The sequence below is a fragment of the Bactrocera oleae genome, chromosome 5 (genome assembly GCF_042242935.1).
Source record: "Bactrocera oleae isolate idBacOlea1 chromosome 5, idBacOlea1, whole genome shotgun sequence".
NCBI lineage: Eukaryota > Metazoa > Arthropoda > Insecta > Diptera > Tephritidae > Bactrocera > Bactrocera oleae.
The window spans coordinates 39,529,224-39,545,573 of NC_091539.1; the positions used below are offsets into that span (position 1 = coordinate 39,529,224).

Genomic DNA, 16,350 nt, shown 5'->3' on the forward strand with positions numbered 1-16,350 from the left:
CATAGTATAGTAGAGCCGATGATGTTATAGAAATCAAATTTGCACACAAAGTGTATTTAATGTGTTTGATTTCACGTCCAAAAAGAGTCGAAATCGGACCATAACTTTTTAAGTCTCCAGATACCGAAAATATGGGCCTCAGTACTTATGGCTGACTTTTTACCGAAAATATCGCACCTTCTCTGAGATGCCATAATGAAAGTCAGAGAGCATATTATTATGGAAATAATATAATATATCGTAATGCCGAAAATGGATGTATCGGTTCAGTACTTCTCCCAGCCCCATACACCTAATAGAAAGATACTGGTCAGTAAGTAAGTTATTTTAGCAAAATTAGTGAATATTAGTGGATATTCTACAACTTAATTCTGAATATGTGTTTGTAATATTTCAATGAAATTAAGCAAATTTCTGAAATGGTAACATTGATTAGTGTTGAATATGAATCGAAATGGCCTTGACTTTGGTCTAAACCTCATATTCCTAATATAAAGACTTTCGATTATTTAGTTGACTTTTTCTCATGTACGCAATACGAACTTAGCTCTTCCTTACTTGTTTATAATATATATAAGATATTTAGTTGTGTCGTAAATATTGCCTCTCATATCATAGCACTCGTGCGGAACAACCGAGGTAGTCGTTAATAACTCCACGATGTGGTATGAGTAATGAATTAAAATTGTTTTACCACAACAATGCCAATGAGTGTTATTTATAAACAACGATAAACAAAAGCAAAATAATATGCAGGAAAAAATTATGAAAGCTCACTTGAGTGCCAAATTCATTGAAGCAGGGTATACGGCGAACGTGGTCTGAATCACCTATGAATATCTGAATTGCTGCCGGTGTCAAGCACACTGTGGCAGCTGCTGCTGGGTCGTGCCCGTAAGCTGACTGATATATATACCATATATACATACACACTTGCATGTATCGTGGAGGGCACACAGGGACCGTAAATGTGTTTCTGACAATTTAAGCGTTTTGTAAATTAAGGCATATTTTATGTAAGGAACAAGTGTTAAAAAAAATAAGCAGCAACAATGGTATCGTTTAAGTGTCAACCGAACACACCCTAAACACACAAAGCGCTACGGATGTCCCTGTAAACAAGCTAACAAACAAAACGTTGGAAAAAAGGCAAGTAAACAGGCACTCAACTGGAACTCAAATACCCTGAGGGAATTCAGCAACAACAACTCACATTGTGACTTAGATTAAAAGCGCACGACCACACGAAGCGCACAGGGAGTGAGAGTGAGAGAAACGGAGAGACACACTCATTTTATGCAAGGTAAGGAAGTTGTTGTGCGTTGCTTTGTAAATAATAATGCCAGCTTGGCACCGGCAATAAGCACTTGATATGCGAGACATAAAGGTGCAAAAGCAGGCATACACACTTGAGTTTAAATGGAATTTTAATACCGTCGCAACATAAAAAATTGGATGAGTGTGTGTCCCGAAGTCAACCCTGTACATACATATGGTATATGCCCTGTTAATATCCTCTTTTATGCCGCACCACTAATGCAAATGATCCAACTTTTTGAATTTTCATTTTCCAGCTTATTTGCTTGCAGCGGCAGCAGCAGCGGCAATTGTTCTTTATTTTTGCACAACTTTCTACTACTTTCGCCCGACACCTTCCTTCATTTTTTACTGCCTTTGAGCTCATATGAGTGTACAGGCGGCCAGACTAAACAGACAAAGGCGCCAGACCGTGAAGGTGTTCCATGTTTTGCAATTTTAATGATTTTAATGGCCCATTTGCGTTTATTGTTTCAAATTTTCCACACCACTGATCTAGGCAGACACTCATGATAGATATTAGATTTATGGGGAAGATGGAAAGCTCCAATACCCTATTCAATCCTTTTTATATCCTGAACATGGTATATGAAGTTTGCCACGAATATAATGTATAATTTTCCAAAATTTGAATTCATTAAAGCCATTGTAATGTAGTAGTTGTGGCCAACCGCTAGTCTAAATAAATAATAATAAAATAATAAATGCTACCAATATTGACCAACTAAAAAACCTAGAGCATTTAAAGCACGAGAACATATAATTAAGTTAAATTTACTAAACATACTGATTTTGAATTTCAGTACAAATTTCCACTTCTTTATGCTTAATTTTACAATTTGCGCAGTCCTGCCAAATACATTAGACAATGCTTCTCAAAATCGTTAATTCACGGTTGTTAACTGCTTTTTCATGTATACTCACATCAGAAGCAATACGCAAAGGTAAATATTGTTATTATAGCCAGAGAATGTACAGGGCCAACTATAAAACAGTAGGCTTACACAATAGGGGTATAGGTTTAAATAATAAACGTTTATCATTTTTAAAAGCTATAAGTTCTTTTTATTTACTATATTCTTAAGCTTATAATAACTTTCTTAAATATTAAACAAAATGTAAGTATGCAAAATGCTCCTTGCAGAATTTCTATATTGGATTTGCCCTTTGTCCTCGAGGTCACTTCGTGTATATGGAAAGAAATTTATTTTCTAATTATATCTAGTTCTAATGTACCAGTAGACTTTTTTTTGACTTCAGCTTGCTTGCGAAATTTAATTTGCCTTAATATGGGCTTATACAAGTAAGTCGCCTGCATTCTAGATATAATATTTCATAGTTTCACTAATTGAAATGATTGAGTCAGCTAGCTGTACTAAAGGATAACGCTTCATATGGTAGTATTTCCTTTGCTGTCTACCATTGTAGTAGATCTTTTGATCGGTCTCTTTAAATACCTAGTTGATTTTCAAAGACTTTAATCTCTCTAGTATATGGTCTAGGTTTATTTTGACAGTTTTCAGCCAGTTTCTATATAAATTACTGGTTTTAAGAAATATAAATTATTTTCAAACAAATGGTGCATATAGTATACCATTATTCCACCAATATGATGCCGTAAAAAATATAAATAGAAGTTGCCCATTTTTTCTAGAATCACGAACAATCTAACAAATTCCATGACTACTGTGCACAGTAGTAAAAATTCTCCTTTTATACTTCATACAAAATATTGAAAATTGCCGAAACGGCACAAAACAGACTGGCTTAATTTTTTTATGTTTCCTCATGGTTTGGAATTTCTTTATTAACCTGCTGTTGTTTCTTTCGTAATTCGTAACAGGTGAAATTTAATTCTAAACACATCTATTATTTCTGCTAAGCAATTTCATCGCCGTCAAAAAAATTAAGACCCTGCAATGCAGTTACCTCCGAAAAGTGTTCTATTTTATCTCGCTGCATTTTCAGCAAGCCACTTTAAGGTACTATGATATCAGAAGTGATTTCATCTTATCCAAAAAACACGCATCAATTATCGATGAGCTCAAAGAAAGCCAATAAGTAAATACCTGTCGGAAGAGAATTTTTCGTTAGGAATTCTTATGATAGAGATTTTTTCGTTTTCTTTTGAGTTCCGCAAAATAAGTCTGTAGCATACAAGCAGAAACGTAGTAGCTTTGACTTAAGAGGAGAAAAAAGTCAGAACACGAAGTGGTGATGTTTGTTGCACTCTCTTGCACATTTTGCTGCCGCTTTGCGTTGCATGTCTGCTTTTGTCAGTGAAATTGCCATTGATACTCATATGCTGTTATATGTATGCGATAGTGTATGTAGCCATATAATTGCTACTAAAATAGTATCCTGTCACAGACATGAACTTTGCCACTACATTGCACACACTGAATGTCATCTCACATCGGCATTACCTCAGCATTATTTCAAAACGTATATGATATTTGATGCATGATGTGATACATATGTACATGTATGGTATGTATACAGAAGACCTTATGTACGCTTGCTTTCGTGTGGGCTCGCGTTTGTGTTTGTGTGTCTCCGGCAATGTTGTGCATAAGTCAGTATACCTCAACTGTTTTCTCGATATAAGGACATGACAAAGGATGTGCCAACATGAAACATAAAAGCCAGCGCTGCGTAAACAGCAAAAAAAAGTAGTTTAATGATGGTATAAATTGCATTTGACTTAAGCACTAGTTACAGACTTCTAAATATACAAATTCTAGCATATACGAAGGATGTGTTTAGATATAGTTCGCTGATATTGATTTAGACGTTACGTTTAAACAGACTGGAATTTGACAACCCCAGCAGATATACGATGTTGTCTAACACACGACACATTTGAATTTTAGGATAAAATCTGTTTTATAATTCGATTGTTGTTTAAGTATAAGGAGTCAAAAAAACTCTTTCAACATATAGTCTTCTATATTTGGCTACATAATTTCTATGCTTAATACCCTAAAATACTAAATTTTAACATTAAGTTGATGTTCTTCATAATAGGTAAATATCTTGCAAAACTTGTGGGATTTATATAGTATATTTTACAAGATAATGATTTAGTTATGTCAGAGATATACATATATGTTATATGCTACCAGTGTTGTGTTGTTGTAGTTATCACATTGGAGTAAGACTGGTAGATTAATAATCAATGGTCGAATATGCGTTTCTTAGGTTCACGTGGAAATTAGTATATCTTATAGTTTTTCTATCTGGTCGCTCTAATAAAATTTTAATACAATAACTTTAACTTAGTGCCACGCCCACTGTATAATTTTGAACGCGGTTCCTATAAAATTGTCTAATACCATCCCAGAGACAAAATTTAATGTCTCTGGCGTGTTTAGTGCTGGATTTATCGCGCTTTTAATAGTTTTTAACAGTACCGTTATATGGGGAGTGGGCGGAGTTGTCACCTGATTTCAACTATTTTTACACTGTAGGTAGAAGCTCCAAAAACATTTGCTTCCAGTGAGTTTTGTTATTATAGCATTAGCGGTTTAGGAGATATGTACATTAAACTTATTAGGGGCGGGACCACGCCCACTTAAAAAAAAATTTAACTGCAGATGCCCCTCCCTAATGTGATCCGGTATAAGAAATAAGACTCTTGTATCTTGTTGTGGAGCTCAGTTATGGCAATTTATTTGTTTTTGAATAATGGCGTTTTGTGGGCGTGGCAGTGGTCCAATTACGCCCATCTGCAATACCAACCGTCTCACGGTACCAAAAAATATGTCTACGAAGTTTCATAAAGATATCTCAATTTTTACTCAAGATAGAGCTTGCAGGGACGGACGGACAGACAGTCACCCCGATTTCAACTCGTTTCTTCATCCTGATCATTTATATATATATAACCCTATATCTAACTCGATTAGTTTTAGGTGATACAAACAACCGTTAGGTGAACAAAACTATTATACTCTGTAGCAACAGGTTGCGAGAGTATAATAAAAAGATATGTTAGCACGTAGTCTACTTTTCAGTGCATTTTACTATTGTGAAATAAAAAAAATGTGGAGCAATTATTTCTTGTTGTTAATTGTACAATGTTAAGCTCTAAAAGGTCAATTTCTCTTACTTTTTTCATCAAGCGCTTTAAATTAACTGCTTTGAAGCTTTTCAATAGTAAAAAAATTAATAACAAACGCTTACGTCTCCAACACCTGGAATTAGCTGCCATTTGGCTTATCAAAAAAAATTGTAATCGCTTGTAACATAGAGGAAAACGAAAAACAGTGAAAACAGTCAGCTGCCAAGTGGCGATGCAATTTATGGCACACTTTTTTCCGCTAAAATACCTTTTCATGGTTGCTGCCGACACTGATACGCGGCAACACTGCGTACGTTTGTGATGCTGCAAGATTAACGGTGTAACTATGGTTGTTGGTTCTTTTTTTGTTGCAAGTTGCAGCAACTAAAATGTGAAGCCAATTTCAAAGTAATAGTAAAAATGTGCAAAAATTGCCAAAAGCTAACAATGATGTACATACATATGTACTATGTATTTATGTACATGTATTTATACATATATGTGTAAGAGAATATTTCCATGAGAGTGTGTATCTTCTCACACAGCACATTTGTTTGCTAGTTCGTTTGTTGAGCCGTCAATATGATTACACAACTTAAAATTTTCCTTGTACGCTGTTTGGCACAAGAGTGGTAAAGCTGATTTATGGCTAATGATAAAGACATACGAAAAACTCGCTTTATAAGGAGCACTTTCACTCAAAAATATGTATATATACATATATGTATATATTCGTCTATATGTAGATGTGTACATATTTATTAAGTATAGTATGAGTATATGTTTAAGTTTATATTCAACAATGCTCTACAAGTTGGTTGAAAAGTTTCTTTGCCCAAAATGAAAAAATACATGAAATATATTATTAAATATATTATAATCTCCGTTAACTTCTATACACTTATTCTTATGAGCCTCAGTTAATTATATGCCATCCCAATAATGACTTTCCGGAAGTTCTGTAAAATACCCGTCTACCACTATAATGGCTTCTTCGTTCGATGAAAAACGCTTTCCACGAAGGAATTGTTTTAGGTTTCTGAAGAGGTAATAGTCGTTGGGAGCTTAATCTGGTGAATACAGTGGATGCTCAAGCAATTCGTAATTTAATTCGTTGAATTTTGTCATTGTTAAAACACCTTTGTGAGCAGTTGCATTGTCTTGATGAAAAATGATTTTTTGTGCTGCAAACCTCATCTTTTCTCACGAATTTTTTCATCCTGCTGGAAAGGCTGATATAATATTCAAAGTTGACTGTTTGACCTTTCTGCAGATAATCAATCAACAAAATTCCTTTTTCATCCTAAAAACCTGATATCATAACGTTCTTTGCGGATCGTTGTGTCTCCACCTGCTTCGGAGCACAACAACCAGCCACTGTGAACGTTCTTGTTTCAATTTAGGATTATGGTGATAGATGCAAGTCTTATCCATAGTCATAAAACGATGCAAGTAATCGGCTTAATTCTGCTTAAAACGCTCCAAATTATGCTGAGAAATTTGTTTTCGATCCAGTTTTTGTTGATTTGTTAACGTGTGCGGCACTAACTTTCCAAACAGCTTTTTCGTATGTAATTCTCAATGCAAAATATGAAGTACTCGTTCGTCAAAGATGCATATGGCATTAGCAATTTTACGCTTAGTCAAACTTGGATCTTCACTAACAATATAATGCTCAATGATTTCTGGTGTGATTGCGATCCTTCGCGTGGATTGTTTTCAAGCCTAGTACGACCACGTTTAAATTCAACAATTTGAAGGTGAGAACTCCTTATACACTTTTAACAATTATTCATAACTTTCCTTTTAAACCTTTCAAAACAAAGAATTCTTAGTGGCATAAAATTATCATATATTATAACACACAAATCCCATTTTGACCAAGTTTTACTATTTTTATATTTCGATGACATATTTACCATCCTGGAAAGCAATACAAAAATATACTCAGTAAGGCAGTAAATATGACAAGGTGTTAATTGGATAGGGAAGGTTAATTATCAGTGTTATAACAGGTTATGTAACATTTTAAGTAAAGAAAGTTAAACTTTGGTAAATCGTCACACTTTTGGAGAAAATTATGAAGTTTTGAAACATAAATAAGGAAAAACCTCAATTTCGATAAAAATACCCTTCTTCACAGTTGCATTTCTTATAGCATTAAGAATCTTTATTTTCATATTGATCGGTCAGTTTTTATGGCAGCTATATGCTATAATGATCCGATATCGCTGGTTCAGCCAAATGAGCAGCTTCATGGGAAGGAAAGGAAGTGTATACAATTTCAGATTGATATCTCAAATACTAATAATAATAGGTAAGCGTATATACAAAAAGTCATTGGTAAATCAACTCAGCTCGACACACTGATAATTAAGATATATATTTTATAGGGTATACAAGGTGTCCTTCTGGGTGATACAAAGGTCGACGCAAAGTTAGTAAACCCATTCAGAATATAAAATGGTACAATATTCCTACAGAGACACTGCTACGCTTGGTATTATTGTAGAAGCTTTAAGTTCTAAAATATAATAAGTATATAAGGTCCAATATCTTCCTATAATTTCTTTAAAGGGTATATCAATTAATTTCAGCCCTCTAAAATTAATGTGGACGGTTTGTAAGAAAAAAATCTAAAAAATGTTGCTTTGCATACATAAGTTAAAAACTATATGTACAGCGCTCAAAGATTCCTTTAATATACAATACATACAACAATAGATATATTTTCATAATTGCGCACAGACTGGCAAATACCGATATACATACGTATAGATATATATATAGTATTTATGTACATATGTCAACTTGCTGAAATGCAGCTATGCAGAAGTTCAAAGCACAATTCCAACTAACAATTACACAATTTATGCTCCTAAGGTCTATGAGCTTTGAAAGATTGGCCCAATTACCGCTATTTGCAATTTGAATGAAAAACTGAAGCAGCAGCAATCATAATGACAATGCAACAGGTCCAACAACACTAACAATAACATAACCTAGAAGTACAAATACATATAAATGTTGTCAGGTTTGAATGATGAAAACTTTTTTTTCTATTTTCTCTTGCAGCAATATTTCAAATGAGCATAAGCGGACAACAAAGCAGTTCGTAGATGCAAATGCCTCTCGTTTTCCTATTCCCATTCGTCCTCATTACTGAAGCAATTTCGTTGACGTAGATAGTTGACCGGTCATAGTTGGCCATTTGCTGACTTGCTGTAAGCCGGACGATGTAACCTCGTTTGCTTTCGTTCGCAAAAAAGAAATAACTGCAAAGTATCACTTCACATGATTACTTTTTCTTCTTTATTGAGTATTACTTTGGACGCTGGTAGTTGCTGCCGACATACAAATATAGGTAGTAGTTTCTACTTGTGCCGCTTACGTGCCCACAATCTCACTACATGCAACGTTTGCATTGTCGTCGTAAGCGTTTGTCATAATCATTTCTATATGTTCTAATATACAATATTTTTAGCATTGATACTCGTATAATGACATCTTTATAATTATCAACGTGCGCATTACTATTGCCAGCACTATTATCGGTGCCACCAACTTATTCATATTAATAATTTTTATGCTTTGTGACATTAAATGTCATTATGCTGCCAAGCGCCATTTTTGCGCTTCACGGCTGTCCGCCAAACTGACATTCCAATTATTCTTATCGCTGAATCGTCCGCTCGCTGCGTTTTGAAACCGTGAACGTGATGCCAGACTCGTTGCACCAGCAAATCACACTTATACTAAGACGCGTACCTCAGCATATTTTGCTTCGTTGCACAATTCGTTAGCGTCACTAGCTTTTCGCCATTATTCACAGTTATTCAGTGGTTTCGAATATGTCGTGAATTTGGTTTCTCAGCTTTATTCTTCTTTTATTTCGATTACCTGCATATTTTTGGCGCGATTTGGGAAATTTTTTTGCTATTTTTGTAGTTGACGGTCCGTATTATGAACGAACACATAGTTGACGTTTTGTTATATTTCTAGATATTACGTTGCATATTGCACACCTTAATGCAAAAACAAAAACATCTCAGTCCATTTTACGTGAAACGTATGGAACCGCAACGAAATGGTTGAGAAATTTGGATGTAATTTGTGCACCTCCTGAGGTTTTCATAAATGAAATGGTAGATAATATTTAAACAATATGCAAGTAACAAATTGTTGGTCGGTGTAAAAAAGTCAGATTCACCATAAAAAAAAATTAAGGACGGGGAAATTCTTTCAGGTGTTGGCAAAACTTTATATTAAATAAAAAATGTTGCGAAAAAATTCATGATTCATTGTTCGACGAAATCGTGTATGGATTACAATCAAATTTGGTATCTTACTTAACTTATGTATATTAATCATTTACTTAGTTTCATTAACACATTTTGCATGTCCGAAACACTAATCTTAAGATCAACCTAATTATCTTAAATATGTGTTACAAACTCAATCAAAGAACCACAATTAATATATGGGGTATATGCGGAAAACATTAACTAAAGGCCGGGAAATGCCACTTTCATTCTGGACTAATGGAAATCAATATATGTAGTATATGGGAGTTGAGGTAACACCAAATGTTGGGCACTAAACTGTAGTATATCCAATACTTTCACTTAATTTTGCTAAGATATTTTACGTTTTGACTGATATATACGGTACTCGTACAAAGCCAACTGGAAACTTCTTATATAATTTTTTTTATATTATCTTATATAGGGTTAATAGGGCTAGTGATAAGGGTTCTCTGAATTTCATTAAGAAACCTCACAGATTGACCAATATATAAGATATAAGGTCTAGCGGATGTTTGAAAATCCGTTTATAAGGTATATGAGGACAGAAGGAAGTATTTTCTTGTTTTCAATCATTTTAGGCAAGGGAATACACTGTTGTATCTTTCTGAATTTTATTAAGATTTTTTACATACTTGCAATTTTTGGGCGTAAGATTAATAAGTTTTACTTGGGAGCAAATAGTTGGAATTTTTATATGGGTTGAAATGTTTATATGTTTATATGGCGTTGCCTAGCCCATTGACCAATTTGTATACCTGCTCCTATAAAGCCCGTGGGCATTATCTGATTTTACCCATTTTCAAAGCTAACCCCTGTACCAAATTACATTTTTCTATCTTAATTAAGTGCTTAAATATGACAATTTATAGGATTTCGTTTAATGGCGTTTTGAGGGTGTGGCAGTGGTCCACTTACACCCATCTGCCTTATCGACGTTACTTGTTCGTCAAGAAACATATGTAGCAAGTTTCATTAAGATCAATTTTTACTCAAGTTGTCGCTTGCACGGGCGAATGGACAGATGGATGGAGAGACAGTCACTCTGAATTAAACTCGTTTCATCCTCCTAATCATTTATTAAACATAAATCCATATCTAACTTGATTAGTTTTAGTTGATACAAATAACCGCTAGGTAAACAAAACTACTGTACTATGTAGCAACATGTTGCGATTATATGGTAACATGTGTATGGTCTGATTTTTTTTTTTAGAAAATACGACTAACTAACCGAAGTTATTTAAGACATGTTATAAGATTTTACAAAAACTAATATTTTGTTGCATGATATTCTAATTTGTAGAGGGAGTATTACAAAATGTGTTTCCTCTACAATGCAACTAATACAGAGTGCAGTAAAAGTTCTGTATTAACAAAAATTTATATATTGTTCAAAAAATTCTCTTGGGCAACTAGAATTCAAGAATGGGATGGATTTAAGTTAACAATATTGTCTAGTTGTAAATAGTTACCGGATTATTGCTATCCTTTTTGATATAGAAAAACTATTACGACAACCAAAACTGGCAGAACCAGTCTTCTTCATGTACTTCAATAGTGGATTATGTACAAAATTTAAGATAACATCTAGTTTTGAGAGCCACATCCATTCACAATCGAAATTTTTTACTTTTCAAAATCCCAGGTCTATATATTAGGCTTTTGCCTAAATATTTGAATAAATAACGCTTTAAACTGCCTAATGGTTGATATTTAAAAGTTTTAAGCAGGTGATACTTGTTTATTCTGTAAAATAATGTTTAAAATTTCCACAATTAATTACCAAAAATATTATGTCAAATGCTCTACAATTTAAAGTTCACTACAGAAAGTGAAAAATCTACTTATGTAACCTATCAAGTGCACTCAAGCCGTGATTATTTAAATGCATAACTTCCAATAAAAAAAAACTAATTAAGCACATTTTTCACTTCAAATAATCATTAATGTAAAAATAATTCACACAATTTTTAACTGTTGCGTTGCCTGCATAACTAACGCTTTGTATTAATGGTATATGTGCGTGGCATGAATATTATAATTAAATGCGAAAATACGCTTTATTAACAACCAGATTTCAAAAGAGCGTTAATTGCGATCCATTCAACGTGTATAATACACAAGCATGAATATAAATGAGAGCGCCTACATGTATGCTTATGTAAATGCATTTATTTAATCACACGCTGAATAACTTTGGAATGATCTTTTCTGTATGGGTGTGTATGTGAGTGTGTGTGTACTTGAACGTAAGTACTCATTATTAGCGACAATCTACACGCCAATATAATGATGTAATTAAAAATTTTAAGCGCAGCGAAAAGGCAGTTATTGCTGCTGGTAATGTCACCTAACGGCATGCAATTAAAATGCATGCATATATATGAATCCCGTCGATATTGCAACCGCATAGGCAGTACGACAATGACTTGGCGTATCATTGGCAATGTTTTCAACTACAGTTGTTACCATTAGTTGCGTACTAAAAAGTTTTTCACTGCAAAATTCTCGTAACTGTAGCTACAATACGACAACGTGTGTAGGTGTGGGGTGTGCGCAGTTGCCAGAGTCAGCTGCTGGAAATTGCCGCCTGCAATGTTCAATTTGCTCTAGCAATTGCCTGACCGCAAATGGAAAATGAGGGACTGCAAATATACGAGAGAAATTGCAAGAAGCAGTGGAAGAGAAAGAATGAATCGAAACAAAAAAGACAATAGCGAAGGCAGAGCAGCAAATTGCGGTAGTGGCAACACGAATTGCCAGCCCTGCAGTCAAAAGCTGTCGAAACTGTGCCGTCTACACAAGAAACCGCAAAAGCAGTAGCTGCATACAAGACACACATACACACTCGTGCTAACGCGCACCCTACGCATAAATTCTGTAAACAATTTTGTCGGAAAATTCAAAGCTTTTTTGTGTGTGTATTTGTGCTATTGTAGTTTAGTTGCTGTAGTAAGGGACATTTCAAGTTGCGCTGTGGCAGTCGCAAACGCGTAGCACTAACACCCGTCGCCAGCGCCAGCAAGCGCCACTTGCTGCTCACATAGCTGCGTGGCACTTGCCGCCTCAGCTGGATGCAGTTGCAGCGCTTGTGGTTCTTGCAGTGAATAAATTTTGGAACTTGCAAGTCTTGCAAATATTCTTGCGCGGGCATCCAAATACATGTATATGTATATGTATGTGTTTTTCCCCAGCTTGCTCGCGTTTATGTGAGTTTGGCGGTGTGGCATGGCTCGGCTTAAACGAATTTACAAAGTTTATTTGTCGGTTTTTGCTACAGTGGCATCTATGCACTCCCTGCTTTGTGAAAACTTGTAAAAAAGAAACAAATAATTTGCACAATTTATGTGCGTTTTTGTGTACTTGTATGCCCTGTGGGCGAATGTTACGTTTATAATTGCTATAGGTCCAGTTTGAGGTTATAACTTTTGTTTCGATTGTAGAATTTTTTTATTGCCATAGAGCACTTATTCCGGCCGATCTGCTAATATTCAGGATTGGTTTCGGAAACTAGTATTTCTTCTTAACTTAAACATTTAATGTGCATAGGACCGTGCATCTATCTCTCACGCTCTAATACGACCCTGAACTCATTCAGAAAACTGAAATCAAATGTGAACAAGAAAAAACATTAAATTCGGCTGCACCGAAAAAAGAAATGGACGTAAAATGTGCTAGGGCAGATTTACCGTAAAACTTATCAAACCATTGCTTTGGATCAATTATATATTACGAAATCAGACATATATTAAGTATGAGCAGATCGAAACTTGAAATTTTCAAACTGAATTTCTCACTTTTGCAAATATATGTAGATATTTGGTATTTTATTACAGATTTTCCCTACAGGGCACACACAAACTTATTTACTTACGAAGTTTTAAGTACATGCCCTCCAAATACGTTAAGCGAAAAGCACGAAAGAACCGCGGAATTTAGAAAACTTTTATTCTCTGCAAGTAAACGTCAACGCAGCAAAGAACTGTATTAATTTGCCGTAATTTTGTGCGGTTACTTCTCCTTTTTGGGCTAAACCAAAGTGGTCTACTTGTACGTATGTATGTTTTCACAATATATATTATGGCAACATTAAGTGGTTGCATTTGTAGTAGTTTACTGGAATTTCCTCTGTCTAATACCCAAGAAGATTGAGTGCAGCCTTGTTTGCTGGTAGACTTTGCTTGCTTCTGTAACTTTCTTACATATTTTTCGCGCAAAGCTTTGTGGGAAAATAATTGATTTTGAAGAGGAAAAGTTTGTCCTACTTTGCAAGCAGTTTATTTATTGTTATTTTACCGTTTTCGAAGAAAAATGCTTCTCTTTCAAATTTGATAAATAAATTTTTATTGGTAGCTAAAATATAGAAATTGGTTTCTTTGTGATAATTTATATCAAAGCAGAAATATAAAATGAGAATCTATTATACTTACATATTGTGAGTGTAGCTCTTAAACCAGATTACATTAAATAAAAATTTTTTTAAATTTATATATGGTATATATATCAATGAATAGCAAGTTATTAACGAGCTCAGTAGTTGTTTTGCTCGTTAAAGGGGATCATCTCACTAAAAGAAAACACAAGCAATTATGAAATAAAAATATTTAACTCGTTTAGCAATGAAAAACTGTTTGGAAATCTCCAGTAAATACAAACTATCTTGGTGTGTTATTTAGTTAATATTCGTAGATTTTCGGAATGTTTATTGATAGACATGAATAAAGTCACAACTTAAAAAACAATAATTAAAATCTTAGGCTCAATATCTACAATTTGATGAAGTCAACTGCTTGTCGCTACTTTTAATGCTTCCATATAGTGTGAAATATTATAGAGTCCGAAAACAAGTCACTCGTAGCATTTTCTTAAGATGGCGCAGATACTCTCATATACTTCTTGTAATTAACTTAACGTGCTGACTTGAACTTGGCAAGATGGAATCTTTCCAATTCCAATTCTGCTTTAGCAAGACTAGGAAACAAACATCAAACAATTTCTTATAAGACAGTAAGCTTTAGTTTTATATTCCAGTAAGTGCATGTGGTCTTAGGATGTAGATAGCACCACAAATAGACTGCTTGACAAATGACAGTAAAGTGTTGCATCTGACATGTAAAATTTTATTTGAAATTATATTCGTTCTCTGCAGCTAAAAGAGTATATTATGTCCGCCTCCGTGGCGACAGTAAACTCCTCATTCGTAGATGTGCGTTGTCATGGCTCATTTGGATTGCGCTAGAATAGCATGAATGACACAGTGCTGTGGACTGGTCTTACGCGGCGCTCAACACGCCGATAATTTTCTTTTCTCCAACATTTTATACAGCAGTCTTTTGAAATGCTTTCTGTCTGATATTTTTATGCACCTTCAATCTGCAGTGGGAGCTAAAGCAAGTTTTCACGCGATTTCATCCACTTTGTGTACAAAGATACATTGTTATTAGAAAAACACGCTTTTAAATTTCTTTAAGATAACTCACACATTGACCGACATATTAGGTACAAATTCAACTAGAAGTTTTAAAATCCTTATATTATGTGCATAGGGGCTGAGTGAATTATTGATCCGGTTCACCCAATTTTCGATATACAGATGCACTATTATCAAAAAAGTTTCACTCCGAACTCTCCGTTATGACCAGAAAGTTTCCGGAAATTGTTGGCGTTCAAATAATACTCTTTATTGACCGTCTGTCCCGTTGGAACGAATTTATGACGAACCAAACCGCGAATATCGAAAAAAAACAATTTACGGAAACTTTCTGGTTTCATGGTACAACATGTTGCCACAGAGTATAATGAACGATTTGAAGACCAAAAACCGTATTCGCCGGATTTGGCTCCATGCAACTTATTTTTGTTTCTAAAACTCAAGTTATCACTCCGTGAAACCCGTTCCGACCCGATTGGAACCGTAAAATAAAATTCGCAGAGGGAACTAAAGGCGATCCTGGACCCGGACCTACAAGGCATATGTGTATCGCTTCAGAAGCAGCATAGTTTGAAGGCGACAAAATAAATATTTATTGATAAAGATTAACATTTTGCACTATCTGTGCAAAGTTTTATCCGATTATATTCATTTGTGCTTGATTTGTATACTGGAAAGTGAAATAATCAGATAGAATTAAAAATTGTATTATACCAGCAGACGTGGTTTTTTGTTAGATTTAACCTATTTTATTTAACATAGGAAACTCAAGGAAATGTCATCTACCGAATTTGGCTGAAATCGGTCGAGAACGTCCCTAGAAATGGGTTTTCATCTAAATGTGGCTCATGTAAAGCCCTCTCGTGCCATCTCGGATGTAAGACGTTATGTCTTTGGGGCCTTTATTTATAGATCTATCGCAACTTCGTCTCGCCATCGTGATCATTTATATAATATATACTCTTATATATATAAACTTATATCTATCTCGATTAGTTTTAGGTGTTACAAACAACTCTGTAGCAAAATGTGGCGAGAGCATAAATTTATTTTTATACCTGTTAAACTGTTCAAGTATAATCAGTTCCGATCTTTGGTTGACGTATGTCGGTTGAGGCTATATGACATATTTCTCATTTTGAAATGATTTTAATATAATTCTAGATGTCGCTAAGTAAAATATAGCAACCATATCACAACAATATCGTAACTGCGTCTAAAAACTTATTAAA

At 34.5% G+C, this 16,350-nt stretch overlaps 1 protein-coding gene across 3 annotated transcripts in view; it reads right to left on the bottom strand.

Annotated features, from left to right (window-relative positions):
• The window catches only part of dpr8 (defective proboscis extension response 8), a 365,949-nt gene that overhangs the window by 87,042 nt on the left and 262,557 nt on the right, over positions 1-16,350 (bottom strand). The gene's annotated exons all lie outside the window — the stretch shown is intronic.